A 12188-nucleotide genomic window follows, 5' to 3' on the forward strand; every position below is an offset into this window, starting at 1 on the left:
ACTTTTGACATTATTAAATAAAATAATAACCAAGCTTATGTCATGTATATTTAGAACACTCACTAACAAAATCATACTTAATATATGGGGAGTTTTTTTAATTTAAAAATATTGAATTTTTAGAATTTTATCAAAATATGGGAATAAATGCAAAAAGAGAATGGGACGGTTTCTGATTTTCCTCTTTTTAAAAAAAAAATGGAAAGAAAAATTACTGAATGCTATTTTTAATTTTATTTGAAAAATTCGGTAACTAATAAAAATAATTTGTGACAAGAGTGCATAGATGTAGAAAATTACTGCACAATATTAAACAGAGAATAAAAATAAAATTAAAAAAATTAAAATAAACTAGGATATTTACAATTATAAAGTACCTAAAAAATAAAAATCACCTAGTTGCTATGCACACTACCATCAGATTTCCTTCCCTTCCTAAACCTATTAAAGCTTAAAAATAAAAATTAAAAATAAAAGAAAAAGGTTAATTAAGGTTTCTAAGCATCTTATATTAGATTGGTAGATGTTGAGTGATGTTATGAATCACAACATGGAGTCAAGTCATTCAACAAATGACTAATTAATCCTCCTTTGAACAAATGAAAATCCTCTTCACCATTTTGCAGAAGTCCCTACAAAATTTCATAGCATAAATTAAAGGGTTTGTTCCAACTTTTTGTTATTACTAAAAAAAAGAATTATATAATTGTAAAACCTTTTATAAAATAATCAAAATCTTAATAAATAAAAAACCATATAGAATAGCTATTTTTTTGGACTATACAAAAAATATCAAGTTACAAAATGTCTTTTTTTTTTGTGAAAATCAGAAAAGAAAAGCTTCTTGATGAGTCTTGAGAAAGTTTACATAATAATAATAATAAACCATTTACATATCTTTAAAAAGAAAATTTGAAAAACAGAAGAAACTATGCAAGAAAGTTGAAGTTACTCACTGCCATAAATCATCATCAAGAAGCATAAGGTCATTTTCTTCATCAGTGAAAGTAACAGCCCATTTCTTCTGAGATATAATTTCTCCTTCAATGTCGAACATTTTCTCAAGCTCAACTATGAGTTCATCATAACCATTTAATGTGGTCAAGTCAATTGCACGACCAACTGCTACACCTTCCATTTTCACCTTCAAATATTAAATATAAATAAAAAACATCAAAAATAAAATAATGAATTATGAAGGAAAAAATTCAGGAGACAATTTTATACAAGTAAATTACTGAAATAACACCTGAAATATCTCTTCGCTAATAAAATAACCAACCAAACATTAATATTTCTTCGATATGGTCGTCTAACAAGTTCATCCGATCGTCAGTTGGGCTTCCATGTCATGATTCATGACAAAATTAGGCCCAATCGACAATCGGATCCAATTGTCAAACCACCTAATTTTTTAGAACATATCAAATAAATATTCGATCTTTTAGGGGTTATTTTGTCAACTAAGTAAACTTTCATAGGGACTATTTAGGTATTTCACTAATTTGTCACCTTCAAAGATTCCTAGCTACCAAACACTGTCCTACTCAAAACAAAGGCTGAACAATTTCCTTCCCCTTTTTACATTATTTGACCCAACCTCTCTTAAAAATGTGGAAGGAATCTTTGAAAACATTATATGTATCACATATGAAGAGTTTCAAGTATACCAAGAATAATGGTGTTTCAGTCATTTTACCAGTTGATCTCGATCATAAAATATAGGAAAGTTTTCAAATATATCGGTACACTGATATTTCCGTGATTTTTAACCGTTGATCTTAATTATATATATTGTATATATTTTTTATAATTAAGATCAATAGTTAAAAATTACTGAAACACCGGTATACCAGTACACTTGAAAATTTTTCTAAAATATAGACAAGATTGAGATTAATGACTAAAAGTACTAAAACACCAGTGTTTCTGGTATACTTGAAAATTTTAATATATTCATATGTATGTTTAAGGTTGAAACAAAAATAAAAAATAAAATGAAGGTACCTTAGTCCTAGTCCTCATGGATGGTACATGGCCCTGCTTGTTGGACAGTGAATGGTTATTGAGACTCTGAACCTTCTCAGTCTCACATGCACCAACAATAATAGATTCTTTGGGACCACAATGAAGGATAGTTGAAGCTTCACACCAAAGTTCTTTCTCCAAAGGAGTAACAACATTACTATAGCTGGCTAGTCAAATTCACCCCAAACAACCAGCAATCCATGCCCTTCTTCCCGTCTTCGTTGTGGTCGCGTGCCGGGCCTTCGCCAGCTGGACCGGCCGGGACGACAGCTTTGTTGCTTTTGGGGTCTTGAGAAGAATTTCCATTGCCATTCAAATGTGGTGGCTGCCATATTGTAGCTACTTGGCTTTCTTTGCTACCTGAAGCAGCTGAAAAAGTTAATAATCGAACAATGTTTGTTCATTAACACCCTAAGGTTGTCGAACCATAAAAAAACGGCTTCTTGTTAACTTTCCTTCCAAAATTACTCCTCTATTAAGATGTTATTTTATCAATAAAATACATCACGTGAAAGGGTAATTTTGGAAGAAAAGTTAAGAGAAGTCGTTTTTTGCGCAGTTCAACAACTTCAAGGTGTAAATTGCATATTTATAAAGTTTAGGATGTAAAGTGCACATGATCCAAAGTAACATTCTTTTTCCTACCAAAAGATGAAGCCTCAGCATGCCTTGATCTCTTTCCCTTCGCCATCGGTTGAATCATATTCAAAGGCGAAGTAACAAGAGGTTCAATCTCCCAACATGAAACTCTATCTGGTCTTTGCATTGTTGCTGGTTCATCCCATTGAACCTATGTAACAAAGAAAAAAATTATACACTAATGAGAAAATTAGAAGAACTTAATGAGTGATTTCGAATGAAGTCGAACCTTCAATGACCTCCATTGAGAATTCGGCCATTCTCGAGATTCATCTCCAACTCCAACTATAGTACCACAAAACCTGACAAAATAATGGTGCATTAATCTAAGATCAACTTAGAGACTAAGGTAGATTAAACTCTTGATACACATTTAAAATGATACCTTTTGTCAAGTGGATCTTCACCCTCATGTCTCATCTTGAATCGCATGCCGATTTTGAAGTCATTGTTCATCGTGTCAATATATTTGTTTAAACTAACAATAAACTGACTAGTCCTGAATTGAATTCAAAAGTTAAAAGCATAAATGTTTCAAGTAAGAGTTACACAAAATGTTTAAAAGATTCTTACAAACCTTGGCTTGTAATAAACCACAAACATGGTACTAGTCATAACAGAATGGCTTGCAGTAACAATCACTCCGAGGCGCATGTTTTGTGTCGACACCACCGAGGAAGGTGTAGGACTCTGCGGCGGATTCAAACGCCTAACGCCTACTCTCAGTTGTCCATTCTCTCCCCTGTAAGAATCAAGGATTGAAGCACGGAAATTCGCAGCATAAGGACTAATTATGTCAAAGCAGGACATTATAGAATGCATTATCATGATTTCAAGTACCTTAGAAAAACAAAAGAATCTCCGACAACCAATTTCTTGGCCGCAACGAATGCACTCCAGCCAGTTGTAAGCAGGTGCCTCTTTGGATGTCCTTAATAAATTGTGCAAAACAATAAGAAGATTTCGCAGTTAAAACATAAATTCAAAGAAAAACAACAAAGATTTTTCCAATATTATAAACCAAGAAAAAGTTACCTCTGTATATATGCTTAAACTTCCATTCAACCCCATGAATATCCTTTGCTACCAACTCCTGAGTAGGATTTTCCATTGTCATATCCTACAACATATAAACTCTTTTTATTATTTTCCATTCAACCCCATGAATATTCTGGTTCGATCATTCTCAGCTAAAGAAAACACACCAATTGAGGCAAGCATTCGTTAGCATGCTTCCGAAGAACCGAAAATCCTCCATGTGTGCTAGTATCTGAGGTACTCAGTGTCTTACAAAATGAGTAAAATTTCTGTTTCGGTTTCTCGGAACAACTTGGATTAGGATCTAGAGGATCATTCTGTTGTACATAGAACAAAACCAGAAAAAAAATGGAAAAATCAGTTGAACATTTTTCAATTTTCAATAATGTGGGAATTAATTGTTCGGAAAATGTATCAAATTCTCACATCTGAAGATGGCTGCAAAGTGATTCGAGCATAAACCTCGTCGGTTTCCAACTCGGCCTACAAAACAAAATTAACAAGATTGTATAATCAGTACATGAAAAATCATCATTCCAATGAGCCAATCAAGAACACATAACACAACATAAGGAACCAAAAAAAGATAAACATTACCAGACACTTAACATCGATAACACGACATAAGATCTTCGATGGAAGATCGTATTTGGGAGATTTCTGGTTCTTCATCTGCCTCAATTCTTGTTCTGTAGGTTCTGGCAACTACAAAAGAAAAAATCAAAATTATATAACACTTACTAAACCCCTTAAGGCTTAAATTTGAAAGCATACATAGCACAAAAATGGAAAAAAATGAAATTCACAAACAAAATCAGAAACAAGGTAAAGAAGTGTATATCATACCAATTCAATGTGACCCTGAGGGAAATAGAAAACTCTGTCTTGAACACAAGGAACATCCATTAATGGCCCTGCACACAACCTCCATAGCTCTTTAAACAAATCATCACCAGCCCCATCTGCCACAAAACAAAACACAAACATGTTGGAAAGTTTGCATGGTTTTTTTCAGACCAAAGTTGGAAACTTTTTTCTCTCATTTTTGCATTAAGCTTTCCCTTAGTAACCTCCATGTTCACAAGGCAAAAGGGTCATTCACTTCATATTGAAAAATTAAAGGAAAACATTAAAAATGAAGGGTCCCAACAACATTAGTCAATTGCTAAAAGAACACAGACATTGCTCTTTTTCAGCTCAACACTCACATTAACCAAACATGGTAACAACAAAACCACATGAAATTCCAGCCATAACCTCACACTGAAGTTGTTTCCTTTGACAAGAAACCACTGAGATTATTACCTTCATCCTTATATGCCATTCAACCACAGAAGCACAACAAATAAAAAGAACACCAACAACAGAAAACAAAGACCAAAGACAAAAAAAGACAAACGAGAGAGAGAGAGAGAGAGAGAGAGAGAGAGAGAGAGACCAACCAGCCATGATGATGGTTGAATGAGAGTGAATGATAATGTGTTCCTTTGTGTTCTCTCTTGCTTCTTCTTCTCTTTCTGTAACTGATGACTGTGAATTGTTCTGCTTTATATGTGTGTTCTTTTTCTTTTTTCTTTTTTCTTTTTTCTTTGTTTGTTTGTTTGGAGCTGCTTCAAGTTTCAGTTACAGAAAGCATGGTTGTGTTGTTTATGGTGTGTCACCAAAACCGAAGAATATCAAGGGATCATAACTTTTTCGGCCCCTTCACTTTGAAGCTGCAAGAGAAAAGGGTCACACTTTTTTAGAATGGAAGGCTTCTCTCTCTTGTTTCTGAAATTCTCTTTCTATTTCCTTTTGCTTCTTCTCCTTCCCTTTCATCATACACAAAAGATGTTAATTCTTTTTCATAGGGTGAAAACTCAAGTGCAGTCGATTTCGTGTGAAGTTGATAATTGAAAGTCGTTAGATAAAAATTTAATTAAATCAATCAAATCATCTAACGGTTCTTAAGTATCAAGTTCACGTGAAATCGACTGCACCTGAGTCTTTTCCTTTCTATAATATATTAATAAAAAAATTTACTTGCACACTAGAAGTCGGTTATTAAATAAAGGTGAAAACTCAACTTTATATGAAGTTAATAACTTGGAGTCGTTAAATAAAAATTTAATCAAATTATTTAAATTATTTAACGATTCTCAACTATCAACTTCACGTGAAGTTAATTGCACCTAAATTTTCACTTTAAATAAATTATAATATATATAAATATATATGATTTAATGTATTTTTAATATATATTTTATATTTTAATATATTTTATAAAAATGACTAATTTAATAACTAAATTTGTGTATATCTAAAATGATTGTATATTAGTAAGAATTTTCATAGGTCAGATTTGTTTAAATTTGAGAAAAATAAGAATTTAAGTGAGTAAATTTTAATTGGTTTGGATTTGTAATTTTTAGTGAATGGACCTAAACTAATATGAGGCGATTAAACCTAAATTGGATCGATTTAGATAATTCGATATCCGATTAAAAAAAAAAGGTAAAAAAAAAACTTAAAAGATTAAAAAAGGTAAAATAATAATAATAATAATAATAATAATAATAATAATAATACATCATTGATTCAAACTTAAATAACTACCATAATTTAAAAAATTTTAAGATTAGAAGATAAATTTATTTATATATATTATTAGATTTTATTTATTTTTTAATTAATATTAAACTAATCGACAAATTGGTTTGTATTTGGCGATTCCAGAACCAATACCTATTTAAACCAATTAAAGTCAGATTTGATGGAATGTGTCTCAACTATATCAAATTATCCATCAGGTTTAAAACTAATATAATCAAATCAGATCACTTTAGTTATCCCTACCCGTAAACACTAATGTATATTAGTATATGTTAAAATAAGATCTCAGCACAAAAATATTCAAAAAGAAGAGATATTAGTGTTATTTCTTGTAAAAATTATTATTTGTATATTAAAAATCAATCATTAAATTAATTATTGTATATTTATATATTTATACATTTTGTTTAACTATATAATTATTTGCTAGAATAGTCACAATCTGACATGGTAAAATATCAAATATGCAATAAAATAAAACTAAATTTATTCAGAGTAGTATAATAAAAAAAATTATAAAATGCCAAATACAAATTTATACGTAGTGTCATATAGCATGATTAGTTAATATATACAATGAATAATTTTATCATTCTTTATAAAATATTAAATTTTTAGATTATAAGAATGCTTAATTGTTCTCTATGCTTAACATTATGTTGTGAACGATAAAAAAGAAAAACACTTAGCACATATTATATATTGGAAATTAAAACTGACAGAGATGAAAGTAAGAAATATTCTCATAGTGAAAATTATTTCATAATTATAGAAATATGTATTAATATTATTATGTTTGATTGGATTTGTATTAATATGTGAGTCGATATAATGTTTTTATTTTAGATATTTACAAAGAAATCAACTTTAAATCATATTTTTAATGAATTTATATATTTTTAAAACACATTTCATATATATTATAGCATCTTATATGCATTTATTAACTTTATACAACTTTAAATATTAGTCCTCCTGATTTTTTTTTTGAGAAAAGAAAATAAAACTTTTATTAAAAAAAATAAATGACACTTACAAATCACAGAAAAATATAAGATTTATAGTTAATAACAAAGATAAATATTCTGTAAAATAAATTATTATTTGATATGAGACACAATATTCAATTTTAAAAAACTTTTAATGGATAAAAACAAAGAATATAAATATATAATTACATAGTTATTTTACTACAACACAATAAAATACTATTTCTCATTTTTCTAATAAATTTTAATACTTTTCGAATTTGCAAAAATTTCTATGAACAACAAACTTTAATTTTTTTGTGAGATATTTTTTTTAGACCTGTAAAAATCATACAACCAAAATTATAACACCCACTAAAAAGAACTATTATCACCACAAATAAGCCACAAAGAATTCTTTAAACTAGAACAAAAAAAAACCAAAACTAAAAAACTAAAACTAAAAATTCAGATGCAAAAAAGCAAAAAACAGTGACGTTGATAAATTTTCTTAGTTCGATATGTTTGTTGCTAGCTATCAAATTCTAATGTAATATTTATGAATTAAATTTAAAAATATTTATTCCAAGTATAGCCAATAAATTTTAAAAAATTAACTAATATAACTTTTAAGAATATAATTTTAAAATTATTAAATATACAAAACTGTTTTTAATTAATTAATAATTAATTTTTGTTTTACCTACACAAGATCTATACATTAAATACTCCAAAAAACTAATGTGAATATCAAAATACAAAAAATAATTTTCGATAGGATAAAAAATTAGATATAAAAAGTACATCTAAAATTAACACCATATCCTGCACCTTATTTTTATTTTTTAATTATATTTTAAATTGTATTTATCTACTCAATTTGTTATTTGAACTCCTAAAAAATAATTAGTCTAACCGAATTGATACTTATTTAGTTATTTAAAAAAAATGGACAATATTATATTTATTTTTTATTACTTGTGATCCGATACATTTTTCTAGAATTAGATGCTATAAATTCGGTAACCCTGCATGGAAAGAAATTTTATCTTATGGAATATATCTTGTCTTAGGTTGTTATAATTATTTTCAAGCTTTTAGGTTTTAGCATATAAAGTTGTAGATGCCATGCGTGATTCAGGTTTTTACCCAATAGATATTAATCCGTTCACACTACTATTATTCATATAATAAGAGAAGTCAATGTTAAAAGCTAAAATATGTCATTTTAATATATTAATTTTCTCTTTATTTTTTTATGTAAAAAAAATATTCAATTGATTCCAAAGTAGCTAGATATCAAATCTAAAATACCATACCTTAATAGGTTTTTTTTTGGGTATGAAAATAAAAGTGGGAATATATTTTAACATTATTATTTTTTATTTTTTTAAAAAATATGAAAGGTATATAAATTAAAAGGTGTGATTTATGTATTTTAAATTTTTTTTTTTAATAAAATTTTTCCTGATTTGATTTATATACCTCTCACAAATCAAACGTTCAATTTTTATATCTTATCAATCAAACAGTTTAATTTCTGTACCTCTAATTAAATGGTTTAATATTTGAAAATAACACCTCAATAATTTATATTTCAAAACACTATTACTATTTCACTATTAAAAACAAAAAATAACCTTAATATATATTAAAATAAAAGAATTTGATTTTCATATATATAAAGTTGTCACAAGCCGTACATAAACTGTCTTTTTCTTTTGCCACAAATAGAGATAGTGATAGACTTTTCATTATTTCTAGTACTAATTCAATTAAGAAAAAATTAATTGTTTGTACTCCTAATTATATTATGTAAATTAAATTATGCATGTGTAACTAGGGCTGGCAATGAGTAGGATAGGGTAAGGTTTGGACCCTACCCTAACTCTACTCGCGGGTTGAAAATTTTATTAAAACTCTACCCTACCCTATCCGCGGGTTGAGAATCTCTCAACTCTAACCCTACCCGCACCCTAAAATAATTTTAAACCCTACCCTACCCTACCCTACCCGCAGAAATATCAAATTTTTTTAAAGTAAATATAAAATTCAATTATTTCGAATTTTATACGTATTAATAACATAAAAAATAAAAAACTAATGCTCTAAATTACTTAATTAACTAACTAGTTTTTGTGGTTATTCACTTATTATAAGTCATTACATAAGAGAGGTTGTGGGTTCAATTCTCATTTCCTTCACTATATAGAGAGATTTTTATAAAATATGTGTGATATATGAGGTGCGGATAGGGTAGCCAGCCTACCCTACCCGAACGGGTTGGACCGGATTGGATACTCGCGGGTAGGATATGAATTGCCAGCCCTATGTGTAACACACATATACTCATATATGATGCTAGATAATTATTTATTGATCCTAATAATCATCATTATTATGCATCTATGGTGGATAGATATAGTTTAATTTATTAAAATTTTCTACCATATTACCAGAATAGCTAGGAAATATAATAATTATTCTATCGATATTGATAATTTTATTAAATTTTTAATTAAGTTCTTATATTTTTTTTTAATCGGATCTCTAGATCATATTATATTTTATAACTAAGTTTTTAGAAATAACAGAATATTTTGTTAAAATATACAGAATATTCAGTCAAGTATTACATATATTTATTTTATAACAAAATATCCATTAATTTTAATATTTTTATTACGACAAGAACTTAATTACAAAATCTAATATGGTGTAGAGATTCAATAAAAAAATATATATAGATCTAATTAAAAATTCAATAAAATGATAAAAATTAGCAAAATAATTAAACTTAATATATATATATTAAGCTGAAGAGAATAATTTGAAAATCTTCTTGTTAACAATTAAGTAGGGTTTATACCTTCAAGTAGGGCTCAAAATATGTTTTATTCGTTTTATAATTTTTGTCTTAAAAAAAACACAAATTATCTTAAAAATTAAACTAATAAAAAGATTTCAGTAACATATAATCTAAAGCTGAAGATGAAACTATCTCTAAATGATTAAACATTTGTAATAATCTTGATATTTAAAATAGATAAATATTTTAAAAATTTTAATTTTTAATAATAATAATAATAACAATAATAATAATAAAGACTAATCTTTTTTTATAAAAAAAGACTAGTCTACTACTACATACTAACTATTGCAATTTTATTTATTTATTTATTAATGTACATATATATAAATAGCAACATATATCAATAAATACTTTAAATAGTAATAACAACATCAACCATTTTCATATATATGATTCTATATTCATGTTATGTTATAGTATATATGTAGGTTCCATTTAGATTAGGGATCAGATTCCTCCATTAATTAAACATTAGAGATTGGATCATTTGGAAGCAATTTCCAAAGAATTAAGAATACAGCCAATTTTGTCCTCTTGACCTGACCTGACCTAATAAATAATGATTCTATTCCACCATGATTATTATTAATATTTATTTTTTTAGCATAAAGCTAAGTATCTTGGTTAGAATCTTCTCAATTCTACCCTAACCATCACTATGGATTGTGTTACAAAATTGACACTTTTTTCATTCTCTCTCTCTCTCTCTCACACATACACATGCAAAAGGGAAGAGAAAGAGATGAGAGAGAGAGAGTCAGAGTTGACCTAACTAGCTTTCCCATTTCTATATTGGTTGAATGGTTGCCTTTAATTTAGGGACATAAAATATTTGGAAACTATAATAATGTTGGTGGGGCTAGTGATTTGAATGCACAGCACACCCTATTGTGTAGACCAATTCAGTTTGTGTTTTTTGGTTTCCCTATAGACCGTACAAGTTACACATATATAGGGACATTCACTTTTAGATTCGATCACATTTTTTCCTCCTTCTTATAATAAGTAACGTGTATTCTTTTTTTTTTTTCCTTTTTTCACTAGAGGTAATTTCTGTAATTTTGATCCATTAACATTATTATGATCATTTAAGCAATAAAAAATATTTTTATAATTTAATTTTGATACAATGTCAGTGTAAAATAATTTTATACATGTATCAAATTACGTAATTTTATGTTAATAAAAATAATTATTTTTATATTGATCGTGTGAATAATCATTTAAAAAAATAAATGTGATTAGATGATTATGTAAAATATTTTACAATATTAGTATATCAAAATTAAACTCATTTCTAAATAAATTTTAATATAGCTACATATTTAGAGTCTAAAATTAAATCAAAATCTAACTTAATATAATCTTTTTTTCTTGGAGATAGAATCTCAAAAGTAATTTTGATACAATAAAATATAATTATTTTTTCTTTTATTTTCTATGATCATTTTTAGTTCGACAAGACTAATATGCAAAAGATTTGAGTTTTATGTCAATCGTTGACCAATGAATTATTACATATATAAAATGAAATTTGAATTTCTATTATTTTATTTAGACAGACGAGTAAATTGTTCACTCGACAAATTCAAATTGATATAAAATATAATTAGTTAAACAATAAAACACTTTGTAAATTAGTAAATTACTTGTTTATTATGCTGAGTTTATATTGTAATAATTATTTTTATCATTTATTTTTTGGTGATTTAGGTTTGGGTCATCTAGATTTGAGTGCAAATGATGTTGGATTCATGTATCAGAGTGTTGAGAAAATAATGGGAAATTGGATTAACTGAAGATATTCCTTTATTCCTCCATAGTGGATTAGCATTTAGCATCACAGTTGCTTCACACTTTAGGGAAATTATTTATAATTTTGATTAAGTACATCAATTTTTTAATTTCCATTTTTTGTTCAATCTAATGTTTTCCGTTAAAAGACTAGGATGTTTGAATATTGACATGTTTGGAAAAGAATGCAGATTTTACTTTGAATAAGTGATGAATTGTTAATGCCTTTTTCAAAGAATTAGATGTCAGGTGTCAAC

At 27.5% G+C, this 12188-nt stretch overlaps 1 pseudogene; it reads right to left on the reverse strand.

The window, feature by feature from the left end:
• Window positions 1-417: 417 nt before the first annotated feature.
• LOC130936600 (auxin response factor 18-like) lies at window positions 418-4692 on the reverse strand (annotated as a pseudogene).
• Window positions 4693-12188: the final 7496 nt, after the last annotated feature.

This window comes from Arachis stenosperma, chromosome 6 (genome assembly GCF_014773155.1).
Source record: "Arachis stenosperma cultivar V10309 chromosome 6, arast.V10309.gnm1.PFL2, whole genome shotgun sequence".
Classification (NCBI taxonomy): Eukaryota; Viridiplantae; Streptophyta; class Magnoliopsida; order Fabales; family Fabaceae; genus Arachis; species Arachis stenosperma.